The sequence below is a fragment of the Battus philenor genome, unplaced genomic scaffold (genome assembly GCF_028537555.1).
Source record: "Battus philenor isolate CCGP_79_NKW_IND1 unplaced genomic scaffold, ilBatPhil1.0.hap1 SCAF_12, whole genome shotgun sequence".
Lineage (NCBI taxonomy): Eukaryota > Metazoa > Arthropoda > Insecta > Lepidoptera > Papilionidae > Battus > Battus philenor.
The window spans coordinates 7156349-7169256 of NW_027181674.1; the positions used below are offsets into that span (position 1 = coordinate 7156349).

General features: G+C 32.0%; 1 protein-coding gene across 1 annotated transcript in view; it reads right to left on the reverse strand.

Moving 5' to 3' along the window:
* The window catches only part of dac (dachshund), a 172241-nt gene that overhangs the window by 87864 nt on the left and 71469 nt on the right, over positions 1 to 12908 (reverse strand). The window lies entirely within an intron of this gene.

Sequence of the window (12908 nt, forward strand, 5' to 3'; positions counted from 1 at the left end):
AAATTTATTACGAGATATTATATAAACACATAAGAAGAGAACATAAAATAAAAAGCGAAAAAATTTATCAAAATAATAATATTATAAGAGCCTTACGACATGAGCTCAAACCGAAATGGCAGTGGGTAGTATATATAGCAGAGGTTCCAATCAACGGTACTAAAGAAAATAAAAACAGTGAATAAAATAAATTGAAAACAAAGTTATAATTAAAAAGTATTACATTTACATTATTAACTTAATAATTGTAAAATTATACTATAACGTAAGCAACAATCGCAGATGTGAAATTGTGGCTTTATTATTAATATTATAATTTAATGTAGAGACATTCCATAAAAGAGTATTATAACACTGCACACAGTTGCTTACAAAAATAACACTTAATGAATCACATTAAATTAGTGCAATATCTAATACACATGATAATTACGTCGAAAAATCGCTGGATGCAGACAGGCTGCAGGATGCAGGATGTAGGCCTTGTAAAGGACATCTATCAGCTTATATGATGATGAGGTTGATAATGAATAATTATATCTTAATTAAACATACATGTATATATTACGTATTAAAACGTGAAAGATCTTGAAAATTTATCTAAGTTTTGCAAAAAGTATAAATAGATGAAATGATATTTCATTATACACTGAATGATCGGTCCGGATCAAAAAAGGAACGTCGTTGGACGGTTACGATTATAACTATTATTATGTGAATCCGCTCATTAGCCATTTAAAGAAATAAAACGTCGACTGTGAACCATTATTATATCGATTTTCGTCGATTTATTGATCGAATATCGACTGTCCTCGATAAATGGCCGTATCAAATTACCGACCATTATATCGAATTAGAATCGATAGAATCGAGACCCCAATTAGATCACTTATGTGTTTAAAGGAGGTTGGGATATAGGCAATCATAACCACAAACTTTAAGGATCATTTTAAAAAAAGGTGTTTAACGCTTGACTTTTTCATAGAATAATTTTTTTGAAAGTCTTTTTGTTTTTATTAAATATGAAATAGAATTCTAACATTTGTGTTAGATTAATTGATTATTGCTCGTTTTATAATGTAGTGAAACTATACATGTTGCCAGTAAGATAATGGAACGGAGATAATAACCATTGAGTTTTATTACGGACAGATTACAAAATGACCAAACGGGCAAGGCATAAATAATTGGCTATAAAGCGAAAAGAACGAGCGCTGCGACTGACAATGTATGGTTTGCGAACACTGGCTCACCTGTCGGCGAACTGCGCCTACCTTAGTCTGATTGTTTATATCATTGATACTAACATACTCCCAAAACATGTACAAAAGTATAACATATAAATCTTCCTAATACAATAAAGTTGCAATGGGCAAACAAATTATTGAAAAAATATTTAGTTAATATTACCGTACAAGTTAATTGGTACTTACCCTATTTGAAGTGATCACTATGAAATACATTACAATAAATGTTTATTTTTCTATTGGAATGCGATAATAACTTCCGGCCCTTGTACTGTCAGACTTTTCTGAAGGAATCGATTGTAAACAATAATTTTAATACATAATAATCCCGATTTTTTGAAAACGCTTTTTCTTACTTATCAATACATTATTTATCATCATTTCATATTTATGAAATAATAAATAATGTAGTTATCATTATTTCAGCAAACATCGATTTCTGGATAAGGTTTACCATACAATAATTGTCAGTAAATGACATATAGTCACTCTTATAACATTTGTCGCCTATAACCAATCAATCTTTGTACATGAAAATATTATTATAAGCCTACTTGTAAACTTTTCTTAAGGTTAAAAAATTAAGATTAAAAAATGTAGCAATGGCGCTTGTTTATAGTTTATTTTTTGAATACATACTGTATATTATAAAAAAACCATAACATCATTAGCCGAAGTGTCTATCTGTATAGAGGAGTGAGTGTGTGCGTTATTAATTAATCCCAAGGTAATTCTAAAATAACAATTTCAAAAAATTCAACTTCAGTTTAAAAAGAACTAATTCCACACACGCAGGTCGTCAAATACAATTAAAACAGCTTTATAGACTTTATTGACCGTTGGCATAACTTAAAACTTTACCATTACAGTAATGGCCGGTAAATCACACGAAACGAATAAATTATTAGACGCAATAAGCCTCGCAATATAAATACGAAGATAATAAAAAATACAATGTTGTTTAGCCGACGTACTGTAACATAAAAGTAACTATCGCACTATACAGTTTTTGCATGATTAAATATATAGAATATGAATCGAAATTTTATGTCAATTTGAATCAGCAACAAAGTCGTTACAGATTCATCATTTATTCATCATTCACCCTCATCATCATCATGATTTCAGTCGTAGGAAGTCCGCTAGACGCATCCCAAATATTTCCGAGAAGGCCGGTTGGAAGCGGTCTGCAACGAGCGACTCCTTGCGAGACGCTGGACGATCTTCTACCATATTTGTTGGCCTGTGGATTCCGCTTCAGGCCCCAACTTTATCACCCCAGCGGCCAATCGTTTTGTTTGCTGTGTGGCCTACTATTACTTCAACAACAACAAGCTAATCCGCTAGATATGTCGATAATTTTTGTTTGTCTATATCTCATTCCTGATTGAATACCGTAGAGCAATCTCGAGATATCCCTTTCGATGGCTTGTGGAACCACTGTGAGTTTATCAATGGGGACTAGATTGAAGGACTACATTTCATTGCCGTAATATAATACAAGTTTATATTATGTATTATTAATTTATATATGGTAAAAGAATATAATTGTAGAAAATTCTTGTATTTATGTATTTACTTGAGTAAAAAAGCTTGCCAAGTATATTACAGTGCTTACGACTTGGAAAATACTAGTACGTAATTGTTGTCATGACACCATTCAGTATCAAAGATCAGATTCATAGATATCGGAGGCTTTCGAGGAATGATACAACGGTTTCAGAGGTAGAATTTTAAGAAGCCATAAATATCTTGCGAATTGGTAATATTCTGCAAAGAATTGACGACGTTATATCAACAAAGGTTAAGTTTGGGAATGAAAGTCCGATGATCCGAAAACGCAGAGAGGCGGCAAAACGAAAAATCTCGAAAATGATACAAAACAAGGCGAATTAAAAGTAAATTACAGGCGAGCGGCAATAGTGGCGTTTACAATAAACACATAATTGTACGTTCTGTATACGAATGGCACGTACGATTGAGCGAAATAACTCTCTGCAATTTGGACGATGATTCGCTTTTTGTCGCTTACACGGCCAGTTCGGTGTTAACACTGTGTGTTAACATTTTTATTTATGTTGAAACAACTATCATTTTTTGGACTTATATAATATATATTGCAATAATTATTTTGTTTAACATACTTATCAAATTACGTTTCTTCAAAAGACGTTTAAGGAAAAGATATATTTCAAAAGAAACCAAACTTTGCTATCGTTTCTTAACGGTGCAAAAGAAGTCCCAACCCCAGTTTTCTCATAAATAGGCAACAATGTGTAAGATGGACAACTACAATTGGATACACAAGTCACGTACAGAATACAATCAATAATAGTAATACACGAACGGCTACAAATTGTGATCAGTCAATAACTTGCTCAAACAAGTCTAACACAGGGGAAAATGTTGCCACACTCAAGAGTAAAATAAAATTAATATTTAATAAATTTAATATAATCTATTTATGTTCTAGATTGAAAAAATAGATGGAGAGAGAATTATTTATTACCGATGAAAAAAATAAATGTACAGGACAAAAAATACTTTAATTAAAACCTTTCATGTATACATACATATTATTTGACACATTTAATCAGTCGTCGACGCTAACAAAGATCAATATAAAATTTAATAACAAATGATATTTAATAACCTACCACTTTTATAAGGGAAACATCCTTATTTGTGGCAACACAGACAGACTTATGTCTTCGCCATAAACTCTTTCATTTGGCTCGGACGAGCCTTATGAACAATAAAACGTTGAGGGCTGGAGATTTGGACTGTAATAAAATATTTGCCCTAGCACAAGCTAATCCGCGTCCCTTACTTACGAACGCAATTTGAGAAGTTATAGGCTTTCATGAGGATTTCTTGTTTAATGTATAACAAGATATACTTTCGTGTTTACTTATCAACTTAATTTTTCTGTAAAAAAAATTTCAAATGAAAAGAAATAAAATAAGAATAAAAATAGCATTTGAATTTTATTAAAAATAAAGTTGTTTATCGTTCAAAAGTATAATTAATAGCAGCTTCCTTTAATCGGATATGTTTTTAATCTGTATTAACTTGTAACAATCATTGTTCATACAACTTCATGGGAATACTAATATCATTTTTCTGTTATATAACATTATTTTCAATCGTCTCACCCCTTCTCATGTAAAATCTAGGTTTGTTTTTCTTCATGAGATATGAGAAGTTGTTGATATCATCGGAGAGAAATTAATGTTGCTGGCAAATTCTGCATTATACGTGGCCAAATCTTTTTCCATTCAGACTCGCGTTATCACCAGCTATAAGAATGCAAAATTGCTATTAATTTTGATTAATTGCTTTTAATTCTGATTAATTAACGAAAATTTCGGGCCATTTGGCTATCTACATAATTAATAAGCTTTTTTATTTTATTTATCACATTCTTAACTACCTCGTACATGGTACATACTTCTTGTCCTCCTGCTGTTTTCACACCAAGGTTGTCTGTAAGAAATTTCCCCGAGTCATGAGACCACCAAACGTATCTTTTTTAATATATTATAACCCCATGTTTTCTTTTTTATGTTATTTGTACAACAAAATTAATATAACAAATTATTAGTAAAAAAATTGTAAAGTCATGTAAAATAACATTTAAAAGCTACTAAACAAATACATTAATCAAAAGGTTCGTTCATAAACGGGTAATCTTAACGTGATACTTGCCAATAGGATACGGATTCTGCGGCAATCCGGGATATTTTCATGGACCAAATAAAAGTTCTCCCTCAGTGGTGTGCGAAAGAGGGTCAGGCTTAATTACTCGTAAATTGACCCGGATAGAGCTTTATCTCGAATAAATACATGTGCCATGATTAGTATGTGTGATAGATAGGCGACGTTATATGATATTGTGATAAATTTATGTCCAATAATCATAATCATTGTGTGATGATACTTTTGTGTAATTTAATCAATCTCTACCAACAAATATAATGACTTATTCTTAAATCAACTAATTATAATTACTGATAGGCTATATCATCGTCATAAAAACTGATAGACGCCCATTGTAAGGAAAAGGCCTCCCCTAAAAATCGCCACGATGATCGCTATTGCTCTGCTCGACTATAGTGACTAACGGCTTCCCGCGACCGTTATTAAGTATTTACTACGCTATGAATGTTATTTGAATTAAAACAATATACGAGGATGTAAGTTTCTGGTGAGTCCGTAAGGTTCTAGACTAGAGACCATGGACAGGCACAAAATGGACAGACAACCCTGTTAAAGTCGTTGGAAGACGACGGATGCACGCCGCTTCCAATTGGTTCCTTTAGAAATCCCGTGAACCTCTTAAAGTTGAAATGAAGATGATGATGACGACCAAAAAATCAAACTTTAAAATAAGGAATAAATATTTACTAAATATTTATTAGATAGTATTAGATATGTATGTACTATAATTTCTAACGTACCAAATATCTGCAAGGATCGATGCTAAGCAAAATAAATGATAGAACCGGCAAACAATGAATTGTATTACAAGTCGAGACCGCTAAAAGCCGAGGAAATATCATTTTGTATTTGAGATTGTTAAAAACCAACTCAATCGTAAAAATCGACAATGGAGGCCTAGCCATTGAAACATAATAACTATCAGAGATACAGACAGACACATCGAACCATATTTTTATTAATATCGCCGCACAAAAGGGAGATTATCCGTCGGCGGCTTCAAGCAGCAGCTGCTACTATGAAATATTTCTGTTTGAACTTAATATCACTGATACCGTTTTCATAATTTTAATATTACATTCATTCTGTGTTTAGCATAATATGCTCGTCGTTCGTCGTGTGTTCCGAAGTTACATTATGCAATCGCTGGGATTTTATTTTGATGTAATTTTGTCTCAATGTTTTGAGAGTGAAATCGTATTGTAAATATTGCCGAAATATCTAATGTTTTATTAATTCTCTGATTTATTTTATGTATGCAGTTTTAATAATATTTGTTTTAAAGACCGTGGTTTTTAGTCCGCTGCTAAATTTAATATCGTTAAAATTCTAAATCAATCTCAGCTTTCATTAACTTGTGTACTAGGTAGTATATTTGATAGTGCGTGCTGCGTTGACTATGTTTTAGGAATTACATGGGAAGTTTCCTTTTTTGTCAATGTAATTTAGTCAACTAATAAGATTATTTAACTATGAGCTTTCACTATGAAGATGATTTTTTCGGTTATAAAGGCGAGAAAAATAAAAATTATAATCAGTAGACTTTAAGAGTCCGTTTTAAAACAAAGCATGTGCAGAAGCAAACAAATGTTTTATTGTGGGCGTTATTTTTTAATACTTCCTAGAAACGTTTGTGTTAAACAATTACGTTTTTTGCCAATTACAAGCTAACGGTAAGCAAACATTTTTAATTTTCACATATCTCTGGTATTCGCGCTGCAGCACACCGTTTCTCAATGAGTTAATACTCGGTTATTACAGTCGTACGGCGGACTAAAAAACACGATGATACGGAAGGAGGAAACATATAATCTCTTTCCGAATGATCGTTTAAATTTAACTTTAAAGAAATTTTATTTATTAAATTATTTTTGATATGGATTAAAATTTAACATGTAATTTGACTTTTTTAATTATATTATTGTGTATCTGCTGATCAGAAATTTGTTAACAAAAGGACAAACTTGCAAACTGAATACGTGAGAATAAAAAATAAACAGATAAAGTTTTTTCAAAATCGAAGTGACAAAAGAATGTTCCAGAGACGTCTTACACATACGCCGGTATAGCTAATTAAAAGAAATTCCTGCGTTATGCTTTTACTCGGGCAAAAAATAAAACAAGCCGTGATGACTCTCAAGGTGTGAGCGATGCCGTAAGTGGGTAGCAAAACAACATTTAATTGTAAGCCCCGTTCCACACCATGAACGAACGATGGGAATTAAACAGTTTATAGCCAATGCTAGTATGGAAATTGTGTCGGCGTCGTCGTTGTTGTGTAGGATAAGAACGTTTATTGCACTTACAACAAAAACAAACGCCGTTCATTGCCTTGTAATAAAAACACACGATTCGTGTCATTCGCAATCGTTATTTCTATTCGATTTAGTTTAAGCAATGGAAATTTCATAAAATTAAAAAAATAGCCTTCTAACAATGCGATTCTTATCGTTAAACTGACTTTTAACGGCAAATATATTTACTATCTGTTGTGCAGTAATTTTATAAAAACAAAGTATATTCGAATTATCCTATAAATAATATTAAATTTACATGAAATCGACAAGGTATTATTAGTGAGAAACATTTTATTAATTAATAGTTGCATCGCCAGATTTCCAATTTTAAAAACTTATAGTCCAATAAGATGGTCAACAAATAAACAAACAGTTTCTTTAAGGAAATGACTAAATATTTTTTTTGTTTGATTACATACAAACATGCATTTCTTTTGTTTTTTGTGATTCATGTTAAATATATAATACGGGGTATGGTTCACAACACCTTTCGCGTTTTAATTTACTTTGTTTGTATGGGAAAAGAAAAGTGTTGATATTACTATTTATCTCCCATTTTTTATTTTGTAGACAATTTAAAGACCCTTTTGTCTTGACGAAAATATGAAATAAAATTATCGAATTATTTTTTTTTCTGATTTATATAAATAAGAAGATTGATAGTCAGTTATGATGCTCCAATAAATAACTTTAAGAATATTTTATAGGAAACTGCTATTAAATTACTTAAAATTATGGATCTATGTATGATTTTAAATAGCGAATGTTTTATCGAAAAAAAAAAAGATACAAATAATGTAATTGAACGATTCAAACAATCACAGTTGCTTAGTTAATTACTCGATTGTTATTATGCACTTTTATTAATTGACTACGTGCTGGCGTCGGAAACAAATATATCAATGTACGGACAATTAAACAGCAATGCTGTTGGAACGTTTCGCAACGAATGCCCCTACTTATTCATGCAGCGAATTAAAATGTTCCATATTTTCATACAACACAGTGACAAGTAAATTGGCAATAAAGCAAATCGAAGCGGTCGAGTGATGCGCGCGATGTATAAAATTGTATGAATACTTTCACGAGGCGTAGGATTTAATATTGACAACTGTATGGCTTTAATACCAACTGAAACGTTGTCTAGCATTATAGGTATATATTTAAAATAAGCTTTTATGAATTATATTTGTAAGTGCTGATGTTACGAAGGTTTATGTAAAAATTTGTATAATATTTGTATGGGGCATATTGATGGGCATAATTTTATAGAAATTGGAATTAAATCGTCCTCCGCTATAATGGCATCTTTTAAATTTAAATTCGAGAATACAAAGGTGCTACGCAAAGCTGACAACAAACTTATTCGGGTCTTTTTCTTTATACAGTAGTTAGAGAACATCAACTAATTGCATGCAACACAGGATATCTACAACACGTTGGTTCTTACAAAGGATTCTGTAATATAAAATCCTGCATTTTTCACAGTAGGGTAAATACACTTAGTACGGTTACCTCAAACCGGAAAATATTAATATACCTACTTATAACTATTTGACGATTTATATATACGCTTCTAGAAATATCTACCACTAATATACAATAGAAATTAATTTTCACAAGTGTAATCAATTCAAGCAATCCGATCCGAAGAGAGTTGTAGCTAATCAAAATAGAGATTTATCTAATTTGATTTGAAGTTTCAATTTTATAGTGGGCAGTATTTTGATTATTGAAATCATTTATGCAAAATTTTGCTAAAATCGTCCTTATATACTATAGCAATAAAAACAATCACTGGTCACGTTTCAATAATCCTACTTAAAAATGCATTCACTGTTATTGTTATTTACAATTAATGTTTATAGTTTACACAACAAAATGAAGTAACAAGCAGAGCACAGGTAACAAATTTGATCTAATATCTCTTGACGTTTAGTATTTTTAATCTTGACATTAAAGTTGACAGAAACTACGAGTGACATTGACGTAACGGTACTTTCCTCTGTATAATATTCGCCGGAAAAAATTATTACCAGAAAACGCTAGATTTTGATTGATAAAGAGATAATGATGCGTTTACCTGAATTTCTCGTTTGAATTATGCAGATGAGAAAGTAAAATGGTATTGTAGTGTATTGATAATTTCTATTCATTCTATGATTAGACGTGTTTGTCTATTTATTCCTATTTAATATATGCAAACTGCTTCCTACCGATCCTGATAGAAAATTGTAGGGAGGGTTTTGTACAGCAGTGGACATCCTACCTCTGAAATGATGATAATGATGATGAACTGAGATTTACTTAGATAGACATCCGAAACAACGATGGCAAGTTCATTAGACAACCTCCCGGGGTTGCGTTTTTCGTCAAACGATTGCACGGTAATAAAAATAAAAATAATTATAAAATCATAATTTGTTACTTGCACACTTTTTAAAAAAACAATTGCATGAAAAACCGATTTTTTTTTTAGACATTTCTTTCACAAGCTTAACAAAGAGAGGTTTTTTTTTACAAATCATCTTAGAGGAAAAGGTACTAATGTCTGTTATACAGAGACATTAGTTCCTTTTTCACTCATCTAATAAATTAACACAACTGTTATTAAGACCATCAGTTTGGACGACTGAAGCATCAGAAATTTGATATCGTCTTGAAGATTATAAAAAGGGGTCGACAGTATGCAGAGCACGGCAGTAACGTGAGCAATTTAGTTGGTAGTAAGTTTTTCAGAAGTAAGTCCGTGCTACAAGTGTAGAGGTCGTCAATAAAAACATTTCGCCACGTCTGTGTATGCGCGGTCCCGCACGGCTTCGGCGGCTAATTGTCGCTGGCATCGCGCGGATTGTTACGATTTCTTTATAAGGCAACAGTAATTTGTTTGATTGCCAGCTGTTGCAACTTGATGTTTTAACCATTAAAATTGTAAACTCGGCCGTAGATAGCAAGAAATTGCTATGATTGCGAGCGCGTCGTGTGTTTATCGACCGTTTTGCGTACAGTAAGCGCTGCTATAAAAACGATAAATTTTCGATTCGATGACTGCGCACGTGAATTAGTTTTTACAATCCGATAAATGTTTTAATTGTCCTCTTTATACAAAAAAAGTTCCTTCTGGTTTCACACTGTTTCCCACTACTTCGTCATTTTAATTTCTCTTACTAAAAAAATTACATCTTTGAATTTGTGGTCAAAAATTTTTTGACAGCATATGTTAAGTGTTTTAAAATAAATGTGAATTCATACATGAAAAAAAAAATTAAGTTCAAATTGCGGTAAATTTTATAATGAACTCATACGTAAGGCAACTAAAGCTTGTTTTATCAATAAACAATGTTATAAAATCGGAACAATACGAGAACAAAGCGCGTGTACACGGGAACAGAAAATTGACTGATCCATCACATCGCACGCCCTTTACATAAACAGGCAAATCCTTACTTAATTTCACTCGCAGAATTCAATCAGAATGTAAGCTTTCATACCCCTGCGAGTAATGTTATAATGCCTTACATTATCCCCCGCTCGCAACATCCACGTCGCGGCGACATTCTACGGAACCTTTAATTATTATCAACACATCATTTTCATCTCGCCTCCCAAAATTTAAGGGTTGACAGTTCTGAATGTTTTGAGTCCGTTCGTTATCAACAATCGGTGATTTATGCTGTCTTAATAACGAATCACATAATTTCATCTGTTTTTATTGTAATATAAAAAAAAGGACTGGAACCTTTTTTTAACAAAAATTCTTAATTTTTATTGGCAGTACAGTTATACAGATATACATCGTTTCTTTCATTTACTTAAAATCGGAAAGGAATGGTTACATTTTTTATATTTTATTCTTAATATATAATATGAGAGTTAACATTGAGTAAAAAATAATGATGCCTTGTTTTAGAATTTCAACCAAAATAGAATTATTTATTATTACATACGTTTTTTTAATACCTTGGCAACGAGGTTCATTGATCGTATGACCAGCAAAAATCGTTTCCATTAAAAAATCCATGCGAAACAAGACGGTATGAGCAATCGATTTTGATTTACCATCTAAAAGATAAACATCAACCCTTCCGGCAAGCACGTGGGCCGACACGTCCCTTTCACGCATTTCATATTCCTATTTCCATTCCGTCCAACCTTCCTAGGAGGATTATATTCTGCCTCCGATGTTTTCGTATCCTATTATTTCACAGGGTGAAAATGGGCCACCCGCTTCCACACAGCAACACTGACAACACACATGCAAAACCGAAATGTGTTTATATGTTGTTTTCGATGTGTGGAATTTCTCGTGAGAAATATGTGTGCGTGACATCTCATCAACAGTAAACCACTGACGACTCGTCAAAACAGAATTGGCTTAATGCTTAATTCTATTTATCAGTGGAACAGAAATTAGATATCTGCACGGATTTCATCAAAGTTTAATATAACATGTGTTTGCACGTACGTGATTTATATACGGATTAGAAACCGTTAGTAAAATATCGACATTAATGGGTAAGCGTTGAGAAATGTATCAACTCTTCTTTATTTAACATTTGTGCTTAATTAGCGTCACAGTTAAAAAAATACTAATTGTAATTTAGTACAAGTAACTAAAAAGTACATTAATTGTGAAATTTGTGCAGGATCTATGCAAGAGGTAGGTTAACCTTAAACTTTGCCGTTGGTTGCTTCGCAGATTTTTGTATTTTCAAAATTGTGTGACACACTTTTATTCATTTCAGTCGTAACATCAATCAACACTGATTTAGTTCATTTAAATGGTCAATTATATGTATATATATGTATATAACATATGCCCGAGCCTCCAAATAAATTATTTTCTAAAATCTAACACGTATATTAGAAAATATTGCCGTTCTTGTTAATTTTAAAGTTGTAAAAAATAAAAATAGTGACATGCCACTGTCACTCAGCCACGCCATCGACAAACTAAATCATTGTAAATTAGAAGGTGGGTTACACAATAACCATTAGAAGTAATCTGTTCAGAAAAATTACTGGCGTATGTTTTGTCAATTTTTAAAGTGAGTACCTCTTATATTAGTCGAAGAGTCTCAGAAAAATTGTGTGACAAAGATGAGTCGTTATTTTCATTTGAAATATTTCATTTAATAAATTAATGATAATTAACAACCGTGTGTTTTAAATAACCGAGACTGAAAGAAAAATATATTTAAACTTTGTATGTTTAAATGAATTAAAAGCACTGAAGCTTCAAAATTCCTGCCATAATTTTAACAGCGGCTAGTTGCTTGCAGTAGCCTAGAACCTTAACAACTAATGGATAAAATTCTTCACACATTACATAATCATCAATAGTTCAGCCGTAGAATGTCTACTAATGGACCAACGCCTATTCATAGATATTCGATTAGACCGATTGGTAGCGGTCTGCTTTCAGAATTTCCTGACAAACTCTTCTATATAATGTACCTTAAAAGGACAATTCGACAATATATATGCAAAGTATTAATTATAGTCATATTGTGACATGTAGTGGGTTGAATTAGTGACGGAAAAATAAGACAATGTCTTTTTCACCTACAAGAGTGATTCGAATTGCAAATTTAGAAAAAAGCGAACGAACCACACTCAAAAGTCAAATGCGGCAGTGCGATAA